At 46.6% G+C, this 23,173-nt stretch overlaps 1 protein-coding gene across 4 annotated transcripts in view; it reads right to left on the bottom strand.

Moving 5' to 3' along the window:
- LOC309492444 (serine/threonine-protein kinase Nek4-like) overlaps positions 1–23,173 on the bottom strand; it is a 77,487-nt gene that overhangs the window by 20,851 nt on the left and 33,463 nt on the right. The window contains exon 1 of one of the 4 annotated variants that reach the window (XM_082161427.1): positions 9,182–9,615. The exons of the other annotated variants lie outside the window; for them this stretch is intronic. The gene's annotated coding sequence lies outside the window, so the exon portion shown is untranslated. Of the gene's footprint in view, positions 1–9,181; positions 9,616–23,173 lie in introns of those variants that run through there. 4 annotated transcript variants of the gene reach the window in all.

Raw genomic sequence — 23,173 nt, 5'->3', positions numbered from 1 at the left:
CTTTTGCGAGGTATTCTGATTAATTATATTGTCATTTTGCCTCCACGTCCCCCCGATTGCCCGCAAGCTTCTCCTCCCGTCCATACGGTAATCTCTCTACTGTGCGACAGAGAGTCGCAGGTTATGACACAATCGTTAGCCTACTTTTACAAAAACTGCTTCTACGGGGCCATAACGTAAGCTACAAGGTAATGGAGCATTTTATACATTGTCGTGTTTCTTTAGAAATAAATAATGGACAAATGGAGCCTTCAAACGCCTCAGATGTAAAGTTATTCGCTGTCAAAGTGACGCCAAAATGAATGGGAGTCAATGGGATGCTAACAGCAGGTGAAGTTCTGCTACAAGATGGTGGCACGCGGCCGGCTTCAACTTCCGGTCGACTTCCTTGCCGCCTGCAAAATCCGCAAGTTTTGACAAGGGGGCGTTAACAATTGATGCATAGGCACTGACGTTAGCCAATCATAACAGTGGGCATTAACACTGAACTCTTAAAGGGGAAACACCCCCAAAACAGACTGTTTGAATCAGAGGTTGAGAAACAGGGTGGGAAAAGGTCATAAATCACTCAATTTTAAATGTTTTTTGTCCAAAAAACTATAGTAATACTATAATTGCACATAAGGGAACATAATAAAAGAAAAGAAAAAAACATGTCATGACCCCTTTAAACCAAATAAGTTATGAATAACCTATTTGTTATTTTAGCTCTAAACATTTAAGTTGAATTTAATTAATTTAATCTAGTTTATGTTTATGGTTGAAAATAAAATTAATATTAAAAAGTAAATTAGAAACCAGTGGGTGGGTTTACAATTTCTAATTTATTTTACATTTTATTTTTCAAGAAATTACTTTTGTATAAGGCATACTTTTATAGTTTTCATAGCTCATGAAATAAACACATAAATAAATGCATTTAAAGTTTTCAGCTTCATTCGAAGCCTACATTTAGGTCTCTTCACGGGGTTCTCCCTCACTCACCGGAAAGCCAACGCGACATTGCATTTACTCAGATTTTTTTCTTTTAATCAGCGGCAGTAACGTTAGTTGTGTTGCGAGTACACAACAGTTTTGTCAGTGGACAAGTAATTTATATTTGTGTGCGTTTTCTTACATTTTGACATAGACAAGCGTGTCCCGCGCAATTTTGGATATTTATCAGTGAGGATACTGACTGACTCCACTAACCGTCATTCAGACGGCAAAAACTAAAGAAATAGGTAATACAAGCTATTTCTTCATTTATAATGCTGTGAGTAAACTACAGTTTTTTCAGTGGAAGATTAATTAATTTATTTGTGTTTTCTCACATTTTTGCTTAGACAAGTGTCCCGAGCAATTTTGGATCATTATCAGTGATGAGACTACCATCCACTGACCGTCATTCACACGGCAACAACTACAGAAATGGGTAATACAAGATGACCTATTCCTTTATTTATTACCAAATTTTTTGACAGTGGAAAATGTATTAATATTTTTGTGTTTTTTTCTCACGTATTTGCATAGACAAACGTGTCCCGTGCAATTTAGGGTCTATATTAGTGAGGAGACTGACTGACTATCCTCCATGTCGACTGTCATTCACGCGGCAACAACTAAAGAAAAAGGGACTACAAGCTGACCTATTCTATTATTTATTATGCTGTGAGTAAATTACATTTTTGTCAGTGGAAAATTAATTAAGATTTTTTTGTGTTTTTTTTTTTTTTTGTACATTTTTTTTCACAGTTCAACATAGACAAACGTGTCCCGTGCAGGCAGGTTTCTGGGCTGTCACTGAGAAACACGGAGTTTGAGCTCCCTCCAAAGATTCTCTATTGGGTTTAGGTCTGGAGACTGGCTAGGCCACGCCAGAACCTTGATATGCTTCTTACAGAGCCACTCCTTGGTTATCCTGGCTGTGTGCTTCGGGTGTCACAAAAATGAACCGAAAGCCACTTGCCTCAGCTCAGTCATGATACAAAATTAATCGGCTATGTCTAAAGCCTGATTATGAAAATTGAAGTATCTTGGCGTTTCAAATAAAGATTGTATCAAGTTCATCATATGAAACCGAGAGGTACAGAGGATCTACTCAAACATGTTTAGCTATCATGTGAGCGCTTCCCAATGAGGAAAGGACAAGGAAAGGGGGGAAATCTCGCTCTAATTATAGGTCAAATCGCACCCTGGTTGTAAGGATTCAAAGATCCCTGTGGAATTTAATATTGAGTTTAACATTTGAGCGTTTTAATTCTTCAATTAGTGAAATAAATAAATATTTAGTAATAAACATTTATGATAGAAATATTACTACATAGCCTAAATTATTTAATTCCTTCATTATCAACACTTTAATAGCCTATTGCTAATGTCTAGAATAGCGATTTAAGTGTGAATTGCAAACTCTTTGTATTGCAGTCTCAAACTCAGATAGCCTGTGGGGGGGTTGGAGAACGCAGTAGGCTATAGTTGCTTTATCGTGGGGGTGCAGGACAAGAGGTGTTAATGTTCCGTCTTTCATGTGGAAAGTGTCGGATAGCAGCCTGATGAGCAGGCAAAGGCAAAATTATTTTAAAGATAAATCTCCAAAAGTCTATATGTAGGCCCTATATATTATTAAATTATAAATATTATAGTTTTATTTATTGTATTTAAAGGTTTTCCACACACAATTTCAATTTAGCAGATACAGAGCTCTTTAATTCGCGATCAATCTCGTTTTAAGGTGAATTCAGCAGCATGCTGTATTTTTGAAGCAACAAGGCTATTTGTTAAAAAAATTTCTTTCCTGATTTGTGTGGATGACACGCAGCGACATATACAGTATTATCAGCTGTATGGTGTGTTTTTACCCTGAAATGTTTAATTTCGAGAGAGACCCGGCACGCGCAGTGAGGGAGACAAAAGAAACTTACTAAAAAAAGATGCAGCACGAGAGAGAGGCAAAGAAAAACGCCTGTTCTTAATTTATGTTGCTTTGAACTATTTTCGTTTTGTACCGTTTTAATTTTTTAACTTAGCTGCAATTTCTTTGACAATAGAAATTTAAAATGTTGCAAGAATAAGATTCTGTGTTTCTTATTTTGCAAACTGTCCCGACACTTTATTTATAGGCCTACCTTGAAATGTGCGATGGGTTCTCTTACGAGAGGTTCTCTCGTATTGCGTAAGTTAGCTTACGCTACGGGTAAAGTCATCTTTTCTCGAGATATGAAGCCAAAAATGATCCTTAATTTTTAATAAATTTGTCAACGCAGCGCGGCAGCCAGCAGACCTAGAGCAAGCTTACTAGCGTGCTCATTGGCTGCCCTGCGGCAGCTGCTTAAGCCTACCAGTGAGCCCGGCGTGACGTCACGCCCAATGAGGGCGCGCACGCTCTTACGCGTCACAGCCCACAGAACAGGGGGGTGGCTAGCATATAAATAAGGGCTCGGAGGCTTATTTCTCTGATTTTTGTCTCTTCAGCGAAGCTCTCCGCATCGCTGGTCTCTGAGGAAGCCGTCGTTGAAACAAGCGTCTTGCAAGCCGAGGATTCTGCCTGAGGAAGCCGGCCGCCTTCACCGCCTTCAGCCATCCCTGCCTGCTTCGCTATCCGGCGATTATATCCTACTACTGCGTTTGATTCAAAATGCACTGCATTTCCTGAAAAGCTCCGCTCAGCGACAGGGACCGCCATGTGATCTGCGCTCTCTGCCTGGGACCGGAACACGCAGCCATCGCCCTCTCTTCGGGCGGCTGTGAACTGTGCGAAGAACTGCCGATGTCGACCCTGCGGGCTCGACTCGCCTTGTTCGACGCACCCGCTGTCTCTCCGTCTGCCTCCACCGGGCCGCGTAAGAAGAAACGCCGCTCTCAGAGGCCACCGGAACCCGCACTAGCAGCTGAGCGCTCGCCGGAGCCCCTCCCGCGAGCCTCGCTATCTCCTTCTCCGCCCCCCTTCGCCGACGCGCAGCGGCCGGCCTTCGCCTGCACTGCCGTCGCCCCAAGGGATGAAGCGGATGTTGTGGCTCTCTCTGACAGCTGTTCACTCTTGGCTTCGGACAGCGAGGAGTGGTCTGGATCTCACCGCTCCGCCTCCTCAACACAGGAGTCTAGCCGGTCCCGCGCCAGTGTCGACGCGGAACTTCTACGCCTCCTCACTAAAGCGGTCGACCAACTGGGACTTGAATGGTCCCCACCGAAGGCGCCAGCGCCCAACAGGCTCGACGGGTGTTTTCTGACTAGCCGCCGCCAAGCGCCTGCTTCTAGGTCAGCACCCTTCCTGCCTGAGCTCCACACTGAGCTCTCGAAGTCGTGGAACGCCCCATTTTCCGCTAGACTCCGCTCACCGGTCTCCTCAACTCTCTCCCAAGTGGACGGGGCCGTCGAGAAGGGTTACACTCAAATCCCCCCGGTTGAGGAAGCCGTGGCAACGCACCTTTGCCCGCCATCCGCCAGATGGCGCTCAAAGTCTGCCCTGCCGTCCAAAGCCTGCAGGACCACATCAGCGCTCGTCGGCCGCACCTTCTCCGCCGCCGGCCAGGCTGCATCCGCCCTGCATTCCATGGCTGTGCTACAGATCCTCCAAGCCGATCTCCTCCGCGAGCTAGAAGAGAAAGGCCAGGATCATGCCGTGCTGACCGACCTGCGCAGCGCGACGGACCTTTCGCTTCGCGCCACCAAGTCCGCTGCACAAGCCATCGGAGATCTATGGCCTCGCTCACCGTCACCGAGAGGCACCTTTGGTTGACGCTGGCGGATATGAGCGAAACCGAGCGATCCGTTTTTCTCAACGCCCCGCTCTCTCCCACCGGCCTGTTTGGCCCAGCGGTCAGCGGGATTGTGGATCGCTTCTCGGAGGTACAGAAGGCGTCGCAGGCTATGAACCTCTTCCTGCCCCACCGCTCGAGCTCTACTGCAGGCCGCTCTCAGAATCAGCCTCCTGCACGCAGCTCGTCACAGCGCTCTGCTCAGCCTCCGTCTTCACAGCGACGGCAGGGCGCCCACCCCAGGTCGCGCTCAGCCAAACGTCACAGACCGCCTCCCCCCCGGGGACCCCGGCCCAAGATAGCGCTGAAGCCCGAGCCCGCGAAGTCCTCCTAGCGGCCGCAGGGAGGAGAAGATGGCTGAGTCCCGCTGCGGCCGGACCGCCATCGAAGCGCCCAGCTCTGTCAGTCCCCTTAGAAAAGGCTACTGCAGCAGCTTACATCGCAGCCAACGAGCCAGTAACACAACTCGCTCGCCTGCACACAAACGCCGTTTTCACGGCGACCCAGAGAGATCTCATAAAGAGTATTGTTTCGGGTTTTCCGGCTCACGCCGAAGGTGTTCTGAGTGTAGAAAATGTGCTCACCACTACACACAAACACGATCTCCCCGGTAACGCTCACAGAGCGCACTCTCATAAAGCGGGCACGCGCCGCTCGAGTGCTAAGTGTAGAGTTTGTGCCCACTATTATGTGCCCACACCTACCCACTGCCCGCTCTGTCACACAGCTACCCCGGGACCCACGAGCGCGCGCACTTACTATCAAACACGTTAAAACCAATGCCGCTCTCGCGCCACAAGTTTTTAACAGCATAACATGCTCCGTCCTCAGAGACCGAGCTGTTGTGTGCTGTACAGCCGGTCACCACTGTCTGCGAGCCCCCATAGTGGAGCACCGGCGGCGCCCGTGCTGCCCCGTTCCCTCTGATACAGGTTCCCCATCCCGCACAGTGCGGCGATCTGAACCCGGAGGCCATTCGACCCCTAGCTATGTGTGCGAAAGCATGGCAAGCTATCCAGGGCATGTCAGAATGGGTGCTGAATATTATAATGCACGGCTATTCGCTTCAATTCGCTCGCCGTCCACCACGCTTTTCAGCACGGGTCGAGACGAGAGTGAACACAGAGGCAGCACATCTGCTTCAGGCAGAAATAGCAAAACTGTTGTGCAAGGGGGCCATAGAACAGGTGCATCCTTCTCGGAGCGAGTCGGGCTTTTACAGCCGCTATTTTCTCGTACCCAAGAAGGACGGAGCGCTAAGACCCATTCTAGATCTGAGACATTTGAACAAAGCTCTCATGAGACGGCCGTTCAAAATGATTACAACCAGACAAATCCTCGCGCAAATTCGCCCGGGAGACTGGTTTATCTCTCTCGATCTGAAGGATGCATATTTTCAGATCCAGATAACACCCCGTCACAGGCCATTCTTGAGATTCGCCTTCGACGGTCGGGTATATCAGTACACCGTCCTGCCGTTCGGTCTATCTATGGCACCCCATACATTTACGAAGTGCATGGACGCGGCTCTCGCTCCCCTGAGAACACAGGGGATGCGGATACTGAACTATCTGGACGACTGGTTGATTCTAGCGCAGTCAGAGACAGAGCTTTTATCTCACAGAACAGCGCTTCTCAGCCATCTGCAAAGTTTGGGTCTCTCGGTCAACTGGACCAAGAGCTCATTACTGCCCCATCAGTCAGTTTCCTTTCTCGGAATAGAACTGGATTCGGTGGCTATGACGGCCAGATTGTCGGAGCAGCGCGCGGAGCACAGGAGTGACGATGGGAGTTGTCTCTCGCCGGAAAGTTGTCTCGACAGACGCGTCCAACCGAGGTTGGGGAGCACTCTTAGAGGGCAGACCTGTCTATGGCCTCTGGTCAGACCAGGAGAGTCTCCTTCATATAAGCTGTCTAGAGATGCTGGCGGTCGAGAATGCGCTCAAGCATTTCCTCCCATACCTACAGGGCCACCATGTACTAGTCCGCATGGACAATACGTCAGTGGTGGCCTATGTGAACCGTCAAGGCGGTGTCAGATCCAAAACGCTTTGCACCCTGGCGGAACGCCTCCTTTTGTGGGCTCAGCACTCACTGCGCTCGCTCAGAGCCGCGCACGTGCCGGGTCGCCTGAACGAAGGTCCAGACAGACTGTCCAGGGACAATGTTCCCCCGGGGGAGTGGTCTTTGCATCCCCAAACAGTCCAGTTACTGTGGCGCCTTTTCGGCAGAGCGAAAGTCGACCTCTTTGCGTCAAAAGACAACGCGCACTGCCAAAGGTTCTTTTCAAAGAGCGAGGACGCGCTGGCCCAAACCTGGCCCAGCGGCCCGCTGTACGCTTTTCCCACGATCTCTCTGTTGCCACAAGTCATCGGGAGAATCAGGGAAGCGCGCCACACAGTGCTCCTCATAGCCCCGTATTGGGAGAATCAGACGTGGTTCCCAGATTTAATACAGCTGGCGGACACAGCCCCCTGGCCGATACTGGTGAGAAGGGATCTCCTCTCTCAAGCCCACGGCTCGATCTGGCATCCTCATCCAGAGCGCTGATCTCTGCATGCATGGATTCTCAACGGATACCCGTTGACTTGCCAATAGGGGTTGTGAACACGATCACACAGTCTAGAGCTCCCTCCACGAGACGGCTCTACACGTCTAAATGGTCTGTGTTTAATAAATGGTGCACTGCCAAAGGGCTGGACCCACAAACATGTGGAGTGTCGCGTGTGCTCTGTTTCCTCCAAGAGCTGTTGGACATGGGCAGGTCCCCCTCCACGCTCAAAGTATATGTTGCGGCCATATCAGCTTTCGCCGACTCGGCGCTGGGCCGCGCATTAGGGAGGAACGAGTTCATCATCCGCTTCCTTAGAGGAGCTAGGAGATTGAACACCCCGTGACCCCCCTCGGTTCCCATTTGGGATCTTTCCCTGGTTTTGGAAGCCATGAAAGCGCATCCCTTTGAACCCATGGGAACTGTGGATATGAAATATCTGACGCACAAAACCGTTTTTCTGATAGCTCTGTCTTCAGTCAAATGTGTGGGTGACCTACACGCGTTATCTGTTAACGCTTCATGCCTCGAGTTCGGACCTAATGACTCGAAAGTCATTCTCAGACCGAGGCACGGTTATGTTCCCAAGGTTTTGGGCACACCCTTCAGAGCACAGGTCATTTCTCTATCAGCCTTGCCGACATCCGGCAGCGAGATTGACAGTAATCTCCTTTGCCCTGTCAGAGCGCTGAGAAATTACATTGCGCGCTCCACCGCCGTCAGGCGCTCGGAGCAGCTTTTCGTTTCGTTTGGTGGGCGCACCAAGGGTCTCGCCGGCTCGAAACACACTCTGTCCAGATGGATAGTGGACGCTATTGCAGCTGCTTATGCGTCTAAAGACCTGCAATGCCCACTGGGCATCAGAGCCCACTCGACTAGAGGCATGGCCTCGTCGTGGGCTTGGTCTAGCGGAATTTCTATTCTTGACATTTGTACGGCGGCGGGCTGGTCCTCCCCCTCTACATTTGTTAGATTTTACAATCTGGAAGTTCCCGCCCTGCTGGCTAAACTTTTATCAGTCTAAGTCTCGCGTAGACCGGCCCACTTCTGTGTGCGGGCTACTGCTGTGTGATTTAGCTCTTCAGGTTGAGCTGCACTTACAAGGGTATTGTCAGTCAGACCGGCTGCGCCGCTCTGTATGCCCTAATGTGTGCTTATGTACTGCGCTAGCCATCTCATTGGCCGCCCGGCTCACACTCTGGTGTTCCCTGGGCTTTCCCCGGGACTCATGCAGTGAATGCTGGGCGCGCACGGCGTTGACAAGGGGTTCCCGTAGCGTAAGCTAACTTACGCAATACGAGAGAACCTCTCGTAAGAGAACGTAATCGGTTACTAACGTAACCTCAGTTCTCTCTAGAAGAGGGAATGAGTATTGCGTAACCCGCCGTGCTCGCGCCACGAGCTCATATCGCTTCAGTCGACAAAAACCAGAGAAATAAGCCTCCGAGCCCTTATTTATACACTAGCCACCCCCCTGTTCTGTGGGCTCTGTGCCCTCATTGGGCGTGACGTCACGCCAGGCTCACTGGTAGGCTTAAGCAGCTGCCGCAGGGCAGCCAATGAGCACGCTAGTAAGCTTGCTCTAGGTCTGCTGGCTGCCGCGCTGCGTTGACAAATTTATTAAAAATTAAGGATAATTTTTTTGCCTCATATCTCGAGAAAAGATGACTTTACCCGTAGCGTAAGCTAACTTACGCAATGCTCGTTCCCTCTTCTAGAGAGAACCGAGGTTACGTTAGTAACCGATTACGTTTTCAAACTTAATTTTCTTTTTCTTTTAAATTTTCGTTGTTTATTTTTTTCTGATTTGTTCGATCTGTTTTGAAAAATGTCTTCTGTTGCTATGACCGGGTATTACTGTCAGTCATCTCAATTTCGTGAATGATTCACACACAAAAAAAATATAATTTAGCAGATTAAAGACGAGCTTCATCCTCTTCATTTTCTGGTGCGATTGGCTGACAGTCTTCCTTCATCAGACGTGTCGTCTTTGCAGCGGCTCAACTGGAATGTAACAAATTTATGTTGTAATGTACAATTGATAATTAAACAATATGCTTGACTTTAATAAACAGATACATATTTAAGCATCAAGAACGGAAAAACATAAACACTGTCGGCTACACTGAGATTCGATCTCAGAGCGCTTGAAGCTCCGAGAGTCTCATGTTGTTGCGTTTACCACAGAGCTATCGTCTGAATACTGTTAAACTACTGTCTTATGCTCTTACAAAGCCTCATTGATGTGGCCTAATATTTTTCTATTGCAATGTTTTATGTTGATTTTTTTTTTCATTATTCAATTTATTCAATTTAATTTCAATAATTTCAGTACCGTGATTACGAATTCGTTCAATATTTCATTTGAAATGATCTGCTACCAGCTTTCAATCGCTTTCAATGAGCCGCGTCGCGGCGGCAGATTACGCAGTAGAGAGAATAAACTGACACTTTGCAAAGTCTGTGATTGTAGCGCCTCTTAGCGGTAAGAGGCTGCAAATACACACCCGCAATTTACCGCCGCTCAGTCTTTTTGCCACTTAGTGCAGGGCGTAACCGCAGTCACTCCGGCCGACAGTGACGTCACACGCATAACCTCTATTCTAGCATTTATGCTGTGAGTAAACGCCTCGGTTACGACTGTAACCTCGGTTCCCTGAAGAGGGAACGAGCGTTGCGTCGAGTTCTGACGCTGTGGGAACGCTTTGCGTGATGACGTCTTGAAGCACATGTAAAATCAGTCCAATGGTGTGGCGGAACGTCAGAGGCGGGTGACGTCACGTACCAGGAAACTATAAAAGCCTGTCCGAAGCAGAAAACGAAAGCTTCGTAAAGTCTGAAGTCGAGCTGACAGGCATGAAGGAGATATGGCAAGGTGACGCAACGCTCATTCCCTCTTCAGGGAACCGAGGTTACAGTCGTAACCGAGGCATTCCCTTTCAAGGGAACTCGCGTTGCGTCGAGTTCTGACGCTGTGGGAACGTCTATACCAACGCCACCATAGCTGCAAGTGTCTGTCCTGTGTGAAATCGAGAAGAGCAGCACTAGGAAGACAGAACATGAGACCCTGGTGTAGAGTCTAAATCCAATGAGTAGAACCTGACGAAGGTGTGCGGTGAGGACCAGCCTGCCGCATCACAAACGTCATGTAAAGAAACTCCTGATATGAGGGCCTTGGAGGCCGCCATACTCCTTGTAGAATGGGACCGGACAGCCATAGGAGAAGGCTGCCCGGCCGCCTCATAAGCAAGTGAGATGGCCTCAACCACCCACTTGCTCATCCTCTGCTTAGACACTGGGGATCCCTTGTTAGGGGACCCAAAGCACACAAATAATTGATCACTTTTACGCCACAGGGCAGCTCTGTGGACATACGCGTCTAACGCCCGGACTGGGCAAAGCAAATTATTAGTCTCCTGGTCCGCATTTTGAAAGGGAGGAGGACAGAAGGCCTGCAGAACAATAGGTCGACCTTGGGGATATAACCGGGTCTCGGATGCAGAAAAGCCTTAACCATACCCGGAGCAAACTCTAAGCATGACGGGGCAACCGACAATGCTTGAAGATCCCCAATCCTCTTAATAGAAGAAATGGCTAGAAGGAACAGAGCTTTCAAAGTCAAGAATTTCTCAGGAACCTCCTGAATAGGCTCAAAGGGGGCCAGGGAAAGGCCTTGCAGCGCAATGGACAAATCCCATGGTGGCACCCTAGAGCGAACTGCAGGCCTCAGCCTCCAGGTACCACGAAGGAAACGAGATACCAGAGGGTCTTTCCCCACAGACATTCCACCCAAAGGAATGTGGTAAGCACCTATGGCCGCCACATAAACCTTTAAAGTGGACGGGGTCAGACCTGCAGTGAACCGATCCTGCAGGAACTCCAGCACTGTACCAATTGGGCAGTTAACTGGGTCCAACCGACAGGCACTACACCATGAAGTGAAAACTCTCCACTTCAGGGCATAAAGTTTCCTCGTGGAGGGAGCTCTGGACTGTAGAATGGTCTCAACAACCTCGGTTGAGAGACCTGACTCTATGAGCTGGGCCCCCTCAGAGGCCAAGCCCACAGGTTCCACAGTTCTGGTCGAGGGTGAACTATCGAGCCCTCTGCTTGGGACAGAAGGTCCCTCCTGACAGGTAGCTCCAGAGGAGGCCCGTCGAGGAGAGACACAAGATCGGGAAACCATACTCTGCCCGGCCAGCGCGGGGCTATAAGAAGCAGGCAAACCCGGTCCCTGCGAACTCTTTCCAGAACTCCCGGGAGCAGAGCAACTGGGGGAAAAGCGTACAGACGTAGCCTCGGCCACGTCTGCACCATAGCATCCAGTCCCAGAGGAGCTGGATGCGTGAGGGAGAACCAAAGTGGACAGTGAGACGTCTCTCTCGCAAACAGATCCACTTGTGCTCGGCCAAACTCCCTCCATATCAGCTCCACCACCTCGGGGTGGAGCCTCCATTCCCCGGGCCTCAGCCCCTGTCTCGACAGAGTGTCTGCTCCTATATTTTGGACCCCGGGGATGTAAGCTGCCCTGAGGGACATTGACCAAACCCCCTTGGTGATTGATATAGGCGACCACCGACGTGTTGTCCGTATGTACTAGCACATGGTATCCCCTGAGATCTGTGATAAAGCTCCTCAGAGCCCGGAAGACGGCTAACATCTCTAGGCGATTGATATGCCATGATCGATGATGGTCTTCCCACAGACCTTGAGATGAGCGACCCTCTAAAATCGCTCACCAGCCCGTGAGAGAAGCATCCGTCGTTAGCAGTTTGCGACGACAAGGAGCTCCCAGCACTGGGCCTTGGGACAGGAACCAAGGTTTCTTCCACATAACCAAGGCACGTAGGCATCGCCGCGTGACCTTGATTGTGCGAAATGGGTTGCCCCTCGGGGAAAACCCCCTGGTCCTGAGCCACCACTGCAGTGGCCTCATGTGCAGCAGTCCAAAAGGTATCACATTGGAAGCTGCTGCCATGAGACCCAACAGTCTCTGGAACCGTTTGACAGTGAGTAGCTGGCCTAGCTTTACACTTTTCACAGCTGCAAGGATGGACTCTATACGTGGCGGTGACAGGCGCGCCTGCATCGACACTGAGTCCCAAACCACGCCTAAATAAGTGGTCCTCTGAAGTGGAGAAAGCACACTCTTTTTGGCGTTCAGCCGTAACCCCAACTCTTTCATATGTGCGAGAACGACATCTCGATGTCGAACCGCCAACTGATGCGACTGAGCTAAAATCAACCAATCGTCGATGTAGTTCATTATGCGAATGCCCTGGAGGCGCAGAGGCGCCAGAGCTGCATCCACGCATTTCGTGAAAGTGCGGGGTGATAAAGCTAGACCGAATGGAAGAACTCGATATTGGTATGCTTTGCCCCCGAAAGCAAACCTCAGGAACTTCCAGTGACATGGACGGATGGAAATATGGAAATACGCGTCCTTGAGATCTATCGTGACAAACCAGTCCTCGGACCTGATTTGTGGCACGATTTGTCTCAAAGTCAACATTTTGAACTTGAGCTGCACTCGTTCAGAACTCGAAGATCTAAAATGGGACGCAATCCCCCGTCCTTCTTCGGAACTATGAAATACCGACTGTAAAACCCGGTTTCCCTGTTGGAGGGAGGTACATATTCTATGGCCCCTTTCTCTAACAGAGTGTTCACTTCTTGTTCCATGACCAGAACCTGCTCGGGGTCCACCACTGTGGGTAGGACCCCCATAAACCGAGGTGGGCGTTTCTTGAACTGTATCTGATACCCTCTTTCTACGGTCTGCAGGACCCACCGAGAAACATTTGGCAGTAGCTTCCACGCTGTCAAAGATTCTACTAGAGGTACCAGTCTCTCGAGACTGGCTTCTGGATTTTGTTGTTTTGAGTAATCGGTTCGTCGCCCTGTAGCGGCGCACCGGCAGGGAACGACTGAACAGACTGCTCTAACACCCTCCTCAGAGGGGCCGGGCATCCCGAGGCCACTAGGTTTCCGGGTGGTCCTTGAGATATGTGCTCGGCGGAGACCGCCGTGCCCTGAAGCACCATAGGTGGCAGGGATGGCGGAACGGTCCCCTGAGGGCACCGAAGGGAGACGGGCACCGTGAAAAGAGGTGTTGACCGCTCTACTCCGGGGGGGGGGGGCTACCCTCATTGTCCTGAGCCCTCGAGCGTCAGGACTTTTTCCCCGTAGCCTTCTTGGCAATAATAACGGTCCGCAGATCCGTTTTACCCCTCGAAGGCTGCTGGGTTTGAGAGCGTCCTCCGTGTCCCCGTGGTTTTTGTGGGGGAGCACGGGAGGACACGCTCTGTTTTTGAGTGACACGGTGCTCAGCGCTCTTTTTAGATGAGTGAGGCTGCTCCCGCTCAGCAGCCTCATAGAAAGAACGGCGGGGAAGAAGTTTTTGAAGGGCGGCTGCCTGTTTCGAAGCTTCCTGGAACTTAGATACAGCACTATTCACAGCATTGCCAAATAATCCCGTAGTGGAAACAGGTGCATCCAAAAGAAAGTGTTTTTCTTTGTCCTTAATGTTGCTAAGGTTGAGCCATAAGTGCCTCTCAGTGGCCACCAGGGCTGCCATAGAGCGGCCGATGGATTTAGCCGTCTCCTTGGTGGCCCTGAGAGACAAATCTGTGGCTCGACGCAATTCACATACCACATCGGGACCAATCCCCCAGCCCTCTAAATCACCCAATAATTCTGCCTGATAAGCTTGCATCAAGGACATCGTGTGTAGGCACGCTGCAGCTTGACCAGCGGCGGAATAAGCCTTGTTAACCAGGGAAGATGTCACTCTAACTGGCTTGGTGGGTAATACAGATGCCTTCAGGGAGGATGCCGTTGCTGGAGAGAGATAGCTCGCAAGCGTCTCTTCCACCTTCGGCATCTCCCCGTAACCATGCTGCTTATAATTTGAAATAGAGGAATAGTGTGATGTTTGTGCACTATAAACTCTGGATGACATGGGTCTCTCCCACGATCTCGACACCTCGGCGTGGAGATCGGGGAAAAACGGAAGGCTTCTGCGCTGAGGCTGTGCACGAGATGGCAGGAAGCGTTCGTCGAGCTTGCTCTTCGAGTGAACATCCTGCCTATCTTCTGGCCACTCAATAGACAATCTGTCAACAGCTCTAGTCACTACTTCGAGCAATTCCTCAAACGCATGAGACTGAGGTGGCGAATCCTCAGACCCAGCGTCAACACTCCTCAGAGCTGGACAATTGCAGTGTCTGTGCCTCCATCGGGGGGGGGGGGGAGAAACCACAGCGCGTGTTTCCGCACCCTGATGAGAGGCACTGGGTCTATCAGAAAGAGGCTGAGATAAGGCAGAGCCCGTCTCAAACTCCACTGATAGATCCATTTGCGAACCCCAGGTCTGAGATCGACGCCGTGCCTCGGCAGCGGCGGGACCAGAGCCCTGGGGAATGCGATCCTGGTTAAATAAAGCCAGGCGGGATCTGAGCGTACACAAGCGTGTCGCAATGCTCACAGCCAGCACCCTCGAGTGCTGACTGGGCATGCTCTTCACCCAAACAGACAACACAAAGAGTGTGAGTGTCCCCACCCGTTAAATAACGCGGGCAGGGGTGAACACACACTCTAAACTGCTGCTGCTTACTCGCCATACTGAATATATAATATAATATAGACAGACAACACCAAATAACGAGACAGATTCACACAGAGCGCAACTGAAGACTCAGAAAGCTTTCGTTTTCTGTTTCGGGCAGGCTTTTATAGTTTCCTGGTACGTGACGTCACCCGCCTCTGACGTTCCGCCACACCATTGGACTGATTTTACATGTGCTTCAAGACGTCATCACGCAAAGCGTTCCCACAGCGTCAGAACTCGACGCAACGCGAGTTCCCTTGAAAGGGAACCAGTTTTGTCAGGTGGAAGATTATTATTTTTATTTTTTTTCACAGTTCGGCAGCCAGAAGTCCTGTGCAATTTTGTATATTTGACAGTGAGGAGACTGACTGACCTAGCCTGGCTCCGCCCTCCTACCAGTAACGTGCGGTGAAATCTTGTCATGGGTAGGCTGTGACCTATCAATGTGGCATATATTCATTCAGTTAATGTAGCAACCCAAGTTCATATCAGGCATCATCACATCGCTGCCTGCATACAGCAAAGTCAGTCATATGTGAGGCTAATGCACAATCAAATCTAATAATCAAATTAATGGACACATCTATCTTATGACTTATACAACAAAACAAATGTTTTGTGCGGGACACTAAGAGGGAGGCGGCGCGGTGTCAGAACCGACAAGCAGCCTAGTCACTATTGTGTAGTTTGTATTAATGCCATGGTTCAACAAATAATGTAAAGGTTAAATAATAATTCACTTAGACTTTATAAGAAGCAATTGCGACTTTATTTCACACAATTCTGACTTTATAACTGTTATCTCGCAATTCTGACTTTATAACACGCAATTGCGACTTTATTTCACGCAATTCTGAGAAATAATGACAGAATTAATTGTGAGATAAAAAGTCGCAATTATCTTTTAAAATGTTTTATTCTGTGGCGGAAACAAGCTTCCATACCTCCTGGCCTCTTCCTCCCATCCATCCTCCCTGACGCATAGCTACCGGGCCGGCCCAGCCCAGCTATCGGTAGGCGCCGGCGGTGCCGCAGTAGTTACCTGAGAAAACGTTTTGGAAAAGACGGGCTATGGACCCAACCAACTCTATAGGAGGGGAGGGGAGAACTCCCTCACATGGTACAACCTATGCAGAGGCTGCGCGCTGCGGTGTCAGAATGTGGAACGTGTGTAGCCTAATGTAACTAACGTGACAAATGTGGAAAAAAAATCCTCGACCGGCCCAAAAGTGAAGCGGCCCACTGGGAATTCTCCCGATTACCCACCCCGGGCCTGTTGACAGCCAACGCTAGATGCCGCTAGATCGGGAAGCGCGGATTGAGTGAGAGTAGGGGTGTGCCGGTTTCAGAATCGGTGATGACGGTTATGACGTGAGTCAAATGTGACGGTTCGTAACATAACCGTCGGGGGGGGGGGGGGGGGGTTGCGACGTTCGTCTGTTATAGGACAACTTAGTTTGAATAAAATTAATATTTGTGTAGTGTTCAATGTTGTTATCAATAGAGATACGCGGATGGGGTATTAGTTCTTCCGCAACCGCGTCACAAAACTCATCATCCGCACCAACGTTTTTTAACCAGATTTCAAAGCCGCACCCGCCCGCCATCCGTGTTGCGGTCTATGGACGATGCAATGCTCTGCTGATGCGAGCCACAAGAAAGCCCTTGTCTGTTCTAGAAAGGATGCAGCAAAGATATTTAATGCTAATGTATGAGCCATAGGCATACGCTGAGTTTCATTCATTTACGATGAGATGCGCTCTACTTCACAATGCAATGCAAGTGAACGCGGCGCGCCGTCGCCTCAATGTCACGGTTATTATATTGTCTCCTATATTTGTCTCCTTTTTATTTATTAAATACATGCAATTGGTTGATGAAACATTTATTAAAATTAAGATACAATTTGTACAAAACGAAATTCGCTTTAAAGAAAGGTTTTCTACAAAGCAAAACTTAATGAAGTGGTAAAAATCATGTCTGACGATTTACAAAACAAAACTTCATTAAGTGGTAAAAACCATGTCTCCCGATTGCAAATGTTCATTGCTAATGTTTATTATTGCAAATGTTTTTCATTTGTTTAATAAATCTCATAATGATGGCACATCACTATATCATAGCTTTTATTTCTATCTCAAATGATTGGCGGTCGGTCAGGGGGTACTTGGCAAAGAATCAAATACAGTTGGAAACGACGTAGACCATTAATAACACAGACTGTTAACAATTGTTTTTAATTAGTATTTAAACATTCTCTGTGATAAAAAAATGTTTGTAAAAAATATTTTAATAACACGGTTTTGGCGGCTATAGAGTTGTAATGACGGTGTTCAACTATAACCGTCGGTCTCACGGTTATATACTAACCGTCACACCCCTAAGTGAGAGTGAGTGGATCACGTGACATGAAGCAAGCTCGGTCTCTGCCTCAATGTTGATAATTCAAGACAGCATGAGAACTGACTGCGCATGCGCAAACCTACGTAAACTACGTTCTATGGACCAAAGAGGCACTGCTAACCTCTGCCTCAATGGCCATGGCCTTGAATTTCCTGCATGAAACAATGGTTTTAGGAGCAAACAATGGCAAAATGAGTAAATTATATGTGTATTCCTGAGAATTTTTGTTACAAAAATTAATATTTGGAATAAAATAAATCATAATGTGGTGAATTAATAAAGTTCTTGGAATTAATAAATGTAATGTCAACATTTCCTTTGGTGAGGCACTGCCTACCCTGCCTACCCTGACCGCACGTCCCTGCCTCCTACGTACTTCCGCTCAATTTCATTTTCCTTCAGTACTACGTCTGGGACTGCTGTATATTCTTAGGTTTCCAGAAACCAATTTTTTGTAGGACCAATCAGCGAACAGAGGGAGTGGCTGAGAACGATGACGTTGATGTAGTGCGTCAGTTTGAGTTGGAGTAATGGCAGCGGAGAAAGACGTGAGAAAAGCTATTCGGTCCGTTGTTGCAAAACTGCCGAATATACAGAAGTTAAAGCCGGAGCAAGAACAATGTTTGCTAAGTTTTGTTGGTGGCCATGATGTTGTGGCCCTCCTCCCGACGGGGTTCGGGAAAAGTTTGATTTTCCAGCTCACTCCGCTAGCACTAGAAGTGCCAGAATTCCATAACTACTAGAACTGCCGCAAGCGGTCATTTTGATCGCTATTCAAAACTCTATATCTTTAATGATAAATCCCCAATTGAGAGATTAATGCATTTATTGTATTAGGATGTCTTTAAAAAAACAACACCACCAAACTGTACATTTAAACAAGTTTAATTATAATTTATAAATAAATAATATTCGTAGATTCCCTGAACAAAATGTTTTCATGTTTCCACTGTTTGATCGCGCCTGCCGACACACACACACACACACACACACACACACACACACACACACACACCATATTCCAGCATTGCAGCCTGTTCATTATAGCCATAATAAAATATAATAATAAAATAGTCAACCTAACATATAAAAATTCCACTGCTCTGTTTCTCAGTACTAGTAGGCTACAATTCGTACCATTTTATGCGTGTGAAGAGGATTATTTTTTCCGTCGATATTGGAACGTGAGTGAAGTTCAAAGCCTATGATAAAGAATAGTTTAGCATCCAAATACATCGCAAATGTTGAAACATTTTGATTCTAATTAGAGAGATACGTGAGCCTAACGCCGCTTACTTTCACTTTCGCTTATAAAGCATTTCATTTTGGCTTTAGTTATTTTTTCATTCTTGTTCTGTTCTGAATATCATTACATTTAAATGATTTGTTGTTGAATATGTTTAGTGTATTTTCTACCACATTTTATTGTTGTGTATATTGGTATAATAATACCACGAAATTCAGTGCAGTCAATATGACCGTTTATGGCCGAAATAGGTAAACATGTTCATTTAGTTTGTTTTTTTGCCTTATGTGTAATTTATATGAAAAACATTTTAAATGAAAATACAGACACTTTTAGGAAAAGTCAGGTACCAGCAGGATTGTATTTATTTTTTCAACAAAGTTATTGCAGATATAAAATTCAAAACGGTCAAAATGACTGCCATGGCAGTTCTAGTGGTGAATGAGTTAGCTAAGGCGAAAGATAGGGATGCAAAGCCGATAGTTGTTGTCGTCTCCCCTCTTGTTGCACTAATGGAGGACCAAGTGAAGGAGGCAGAAAAGTTGTTTCCGTATCGCGCAGTAGCCTGGTGATCACTGTACAGCATTTGCGGCAGATCCGAAACGACCGCAGCGGCGTATTGTTAATGATTAGACCCAGCTTCGACAGTTGACTGAATATATCACTGTCCTTAGTGTCAAATATACATTTAGAATTTACAATGGTTCCTTGAACTCTTAAATTCGATGAACAAAACCAGCAGCTCTCGTTGACAGACATCTTATTCTAAACATAATCCTCTGATCATTCGGACTTGTTGTTTCCGGCCGGTTTCGGCGCATGACATACGTCACGACCACACGTTAGCGATTGGCTATGGCAGATCCTGAGTGACTCTGGGCAGATCCAATAGTTTTGAACTTTAACAGAGAACCCGCCTACAAGGAAGTAAACGTTTCTCAATGGAGAGAGGCCAGACTCTGGCCCTGTCCCAAATGGCACACTCCGGACTTGTGGACTTCCTCAGAGTCCACACTTTGGTGACGTCATGTAGTGCAGACCTATAGGGCCCTTGGCGCGAGTCCACGAGGGCGCATTGAGAGGTATTTTTGGGACAGACTCGATCGGCATGCCGGAAATAACGGTCTGGTTGTTGTTGGACAGGAGAAATCACATTTTTGCGCTCCGACGTCTTATCTGCATGTCATCTACACAGCCTAATTTTACAGTTCTATATTTTGATATTATGCATATCACCTGGGCATTAGACAATAGTTAAATCATGCTTATTTAAATGATGTATACAGTTGTACATAATAATACATAATGTTCCATTTGAACTAAGATTACAATTTTAAAACAATTTAAACATATTTTTTTCAATTTACAGGTTTCAATATTCATACTATGTTTACATATGACTCAGTAAAGCCCTGCCATTCGGTTCTATTTATTTAATGAATCATAATGCGATCGTATTATTAAACACGCTATTATTATGTTTGAGACATCAACCACTGGTCGATGACCATAATGTTTGTATAAACTGTAGGTAACAACTGGTAAAATGTACATTTAGGTAATAAAAACAGTAATATTTTCTTCACAGCCATGTCAACAATTATCCGTGAGTGAAATCTCCTCCCATCTGTTGTCTGATTGGCCTTTCGCAAGGATTCCTGGGTAGTTAAAGTGCGTGGAGCCTGCATCTATGCGGGCTTCGTGGAAGACCGCTTCAAGGGTACAAAGGGGGCGCTGCTGAGCACACTTCAGAGCGGTAAAATGCTGAATGGGACGGCCTACGGACTCGTAGACTCAGCGAGCACGCGCAATTCAAGTCCACGAGACCGAAAGTCCGCATGAAGTGCGCCATTTGGGACAGGGCCTCTCTGTACAAATGAAATGTACGAGAGTCTGGTAGAACCAGGCTATGACTGACCATCTTTCACATTTATTTATTTTTTTACATTTGCATTTAGTCATTTCACCACATTCATGCATGAGAACATTTTGTAAAATAAATGATTTTTCAATAAATACTGTTAATAATGGCATCCTTTTCTTTGACATTGCTTTATACCAATGTTTTTCCTTTGTCTTAAATAACTTTATTAATTTGAGTTTAATCAACTTAAATCATTTACGGCAATCGGTTTCCTAAAACCATTTGAGTAGCTGTATAGTTGTTTAGACTTGGTTAGATGTATTAAATTAACTCAAACCAGTTAGTTTATATTAATGGAATGAACTTAAAATATTCAAGTTACAAATACTCAAAATGATTGACTAAACCAACTCTAAATTATGAGTGACTTTGACTCAATATACTGTATATAAGTTCACAATACTCATATGTATTTATTTTTAAACTTAAATGGTTTGCCACAATTAGTTTCCTCAATCAGTTTGAGTTAATTTATTGGGGTTTACAGTGTAGCATCAAGAATGTAAAAATTGTTTTTTTTACTAAAATGTTGTTACTCAAGGATGGATCAGTACAAAATGTTTGTCTTTGGAGCGATACTGGTCACAGCAGTAATGAAAGGGAGAGCGCACACTTTATTACAGTTCATCTGAGTTGTTTTATGGAAATAAAGTTTACCAGTTTATTAAGCTCCACTGAAAAGGCATAAAGTCTCAATATATTTGTTAACTGTTAGTTGTAGCAAGTATGTTGATGATAATGAAAGGGAGAGAGAGTTTATGGATAAGACGTTTTTATTCAGCTCTTACATTAATTTTTGGAGTGAAAACGGACGCTTTATCTTTAGTGTGATGTATAATAAAATTCATAAAATTCAAACTCATCAGTAAAGTTTTGGGCATCATTCGGACAGGGTCTGCAACAGCAGGCTTGAGGTAGATAAAAGCAAGATGACAACATAGGTATACAGTAGTTTAGTTTAATTACGGTTATAAGTCTACATGCAGCAAACTCTCTGGCTTTGTAGGCATTATTGTCGGACTCCGGTTCCAACTGAGAGTTTTACTTTTACTGAGAGTTTCTGACATTTTCAGTGCGTCCTGGCACCAGAGCGCAAGCTTTTGAAGCTCTGCCTTCTTCTTGAAAGGGGGCTGGGAGCACCACTAATTTGCATTTAAAAAGACGCACAAAAAGTGGCAATTTTAACATGCTTTAAAAATGGTCTGTGGGGTATTTTGAGCTGAACTTTCATATACACACTCTGGGGATATCTTGTAAAAGGGTCATCTGATGTTCCCTTTAATTTAAGTTGATTATGATTTTTCAAGACAAAAAATTTGATGTGAATGAATTAGGGATGCACTGATTGAACGGTGTTATGTGGAAGAAACCGTGGTTCCTGTCCCAAGGTTTTCTCTCACGGGCTGGGGAGCGATCCTAGAAGGACGCTCGACTCAGGGTCTGTGGAGGGACCACCATCTATCATGGCACATCAACCGTCTGGAGATGTTGGCGGTATTTCTTGCTCTAAAGAATTTCCTCGCAGATCTCAGGGGCCACCATGTGCTTGTCCACACAGACAACACATCAGTGGTCGCCAGGGATGTAATGGAGGCTAAACGCACGTAAACGCCGTTTACGCACCTCCCAAAATTCGGAAATAGCGTTTGCCCACCTCCAAAGTGTGTTTATTCACCTCTAAATTGCGTTTATCCACCTCTAAATGTCACGTTATTTGAGCGGATTTTGCTTTTCCAGTGCGTGATCGCCGATCGGTAGCCTACATGATTCGAGCATTTGGGCCGTTAACGACAGAGCAGAACGAACGCGCACACACGGAGCAGAAAACACACACTCGTGAAGTTACTAAACAAGCTGCGCAAGAATGAAACTTCATTGCAGCCACAACAGGAAATCATTAAAACAGGGCTTTTTTTTTTATTCATTACAGGCAGCTGGTTTAGGGAATATGTCCAACTGTACTGTACCCAACTGTACAAGAGATTCAGAGGAAATCAAGCCTGCACCAGGTTAAAGACTTTTCCCTCTACAAGGAAACACTGATCCACATTTTTCTGATAGACCAAACAACTAATCAATTAATCGAGGACATATTCAACAGATTAATCGACTATGAAAATAATCCCAAATCCCTAATCATTATGCACAAGTGCATTGCATTGGAAGCCCTGGATATAAGCCTCCCTCTCGATCTCTCTTAAATATTTTTGTTCTCTCTGTTTTGTCATTTAAACTTTATAGACTTCAACCATATTATTCCTTCTTGAGTCTCTTTAACAAGAACTTAGATTAATGTATGAATTGAATAGTGATTGTGTGACCTATGATGAGGGAACAACCAGTGATACCCTTGGTAGTACCATCAAATGATAGCCTATAGCGATGTCATCAGGATACATATACACCAGTAGGCAGTGGCCCACCTTACCGGGTCACCACGTTTTGGTCCACCAGAATTTATAGTTTACCCACCTATTTGTTTTACCACTACACCACTGGTGGTCGCCTATATAAATCACCAGGGGTGTTTGCGTTTGCGTCCTCTCTGCATACTGGGGCACCAAATCAGGGCCGGTTCTAGACCTAACGAGGCCCTAGGCAAAATTCATGTTGGAGGCCCCCCACCCCCAATAAAAAAACACTTGAAACAAATATGATTCCTAACCTTTTTATTTATACAACATTTAATTTAAAATTTAGTAGG

The sequence above is a fragment of the Leuciscus leuciscus genome, assembly GCF_965113295.1.
Source record: "Leuciscus leuciscus genome assembly, chromosome: 2".
Classification (NCBI taxonomy): domain Eukaryota; kingdom Metazoa; phylum Chordata; class Actinopteri; order Cypriniformes; family Leuciscidae; genus Leuciscus; species Leuciscus leuciscus.
This window is presented reverse-complemented; position numbering and strand designations above follow the sequence as displayed.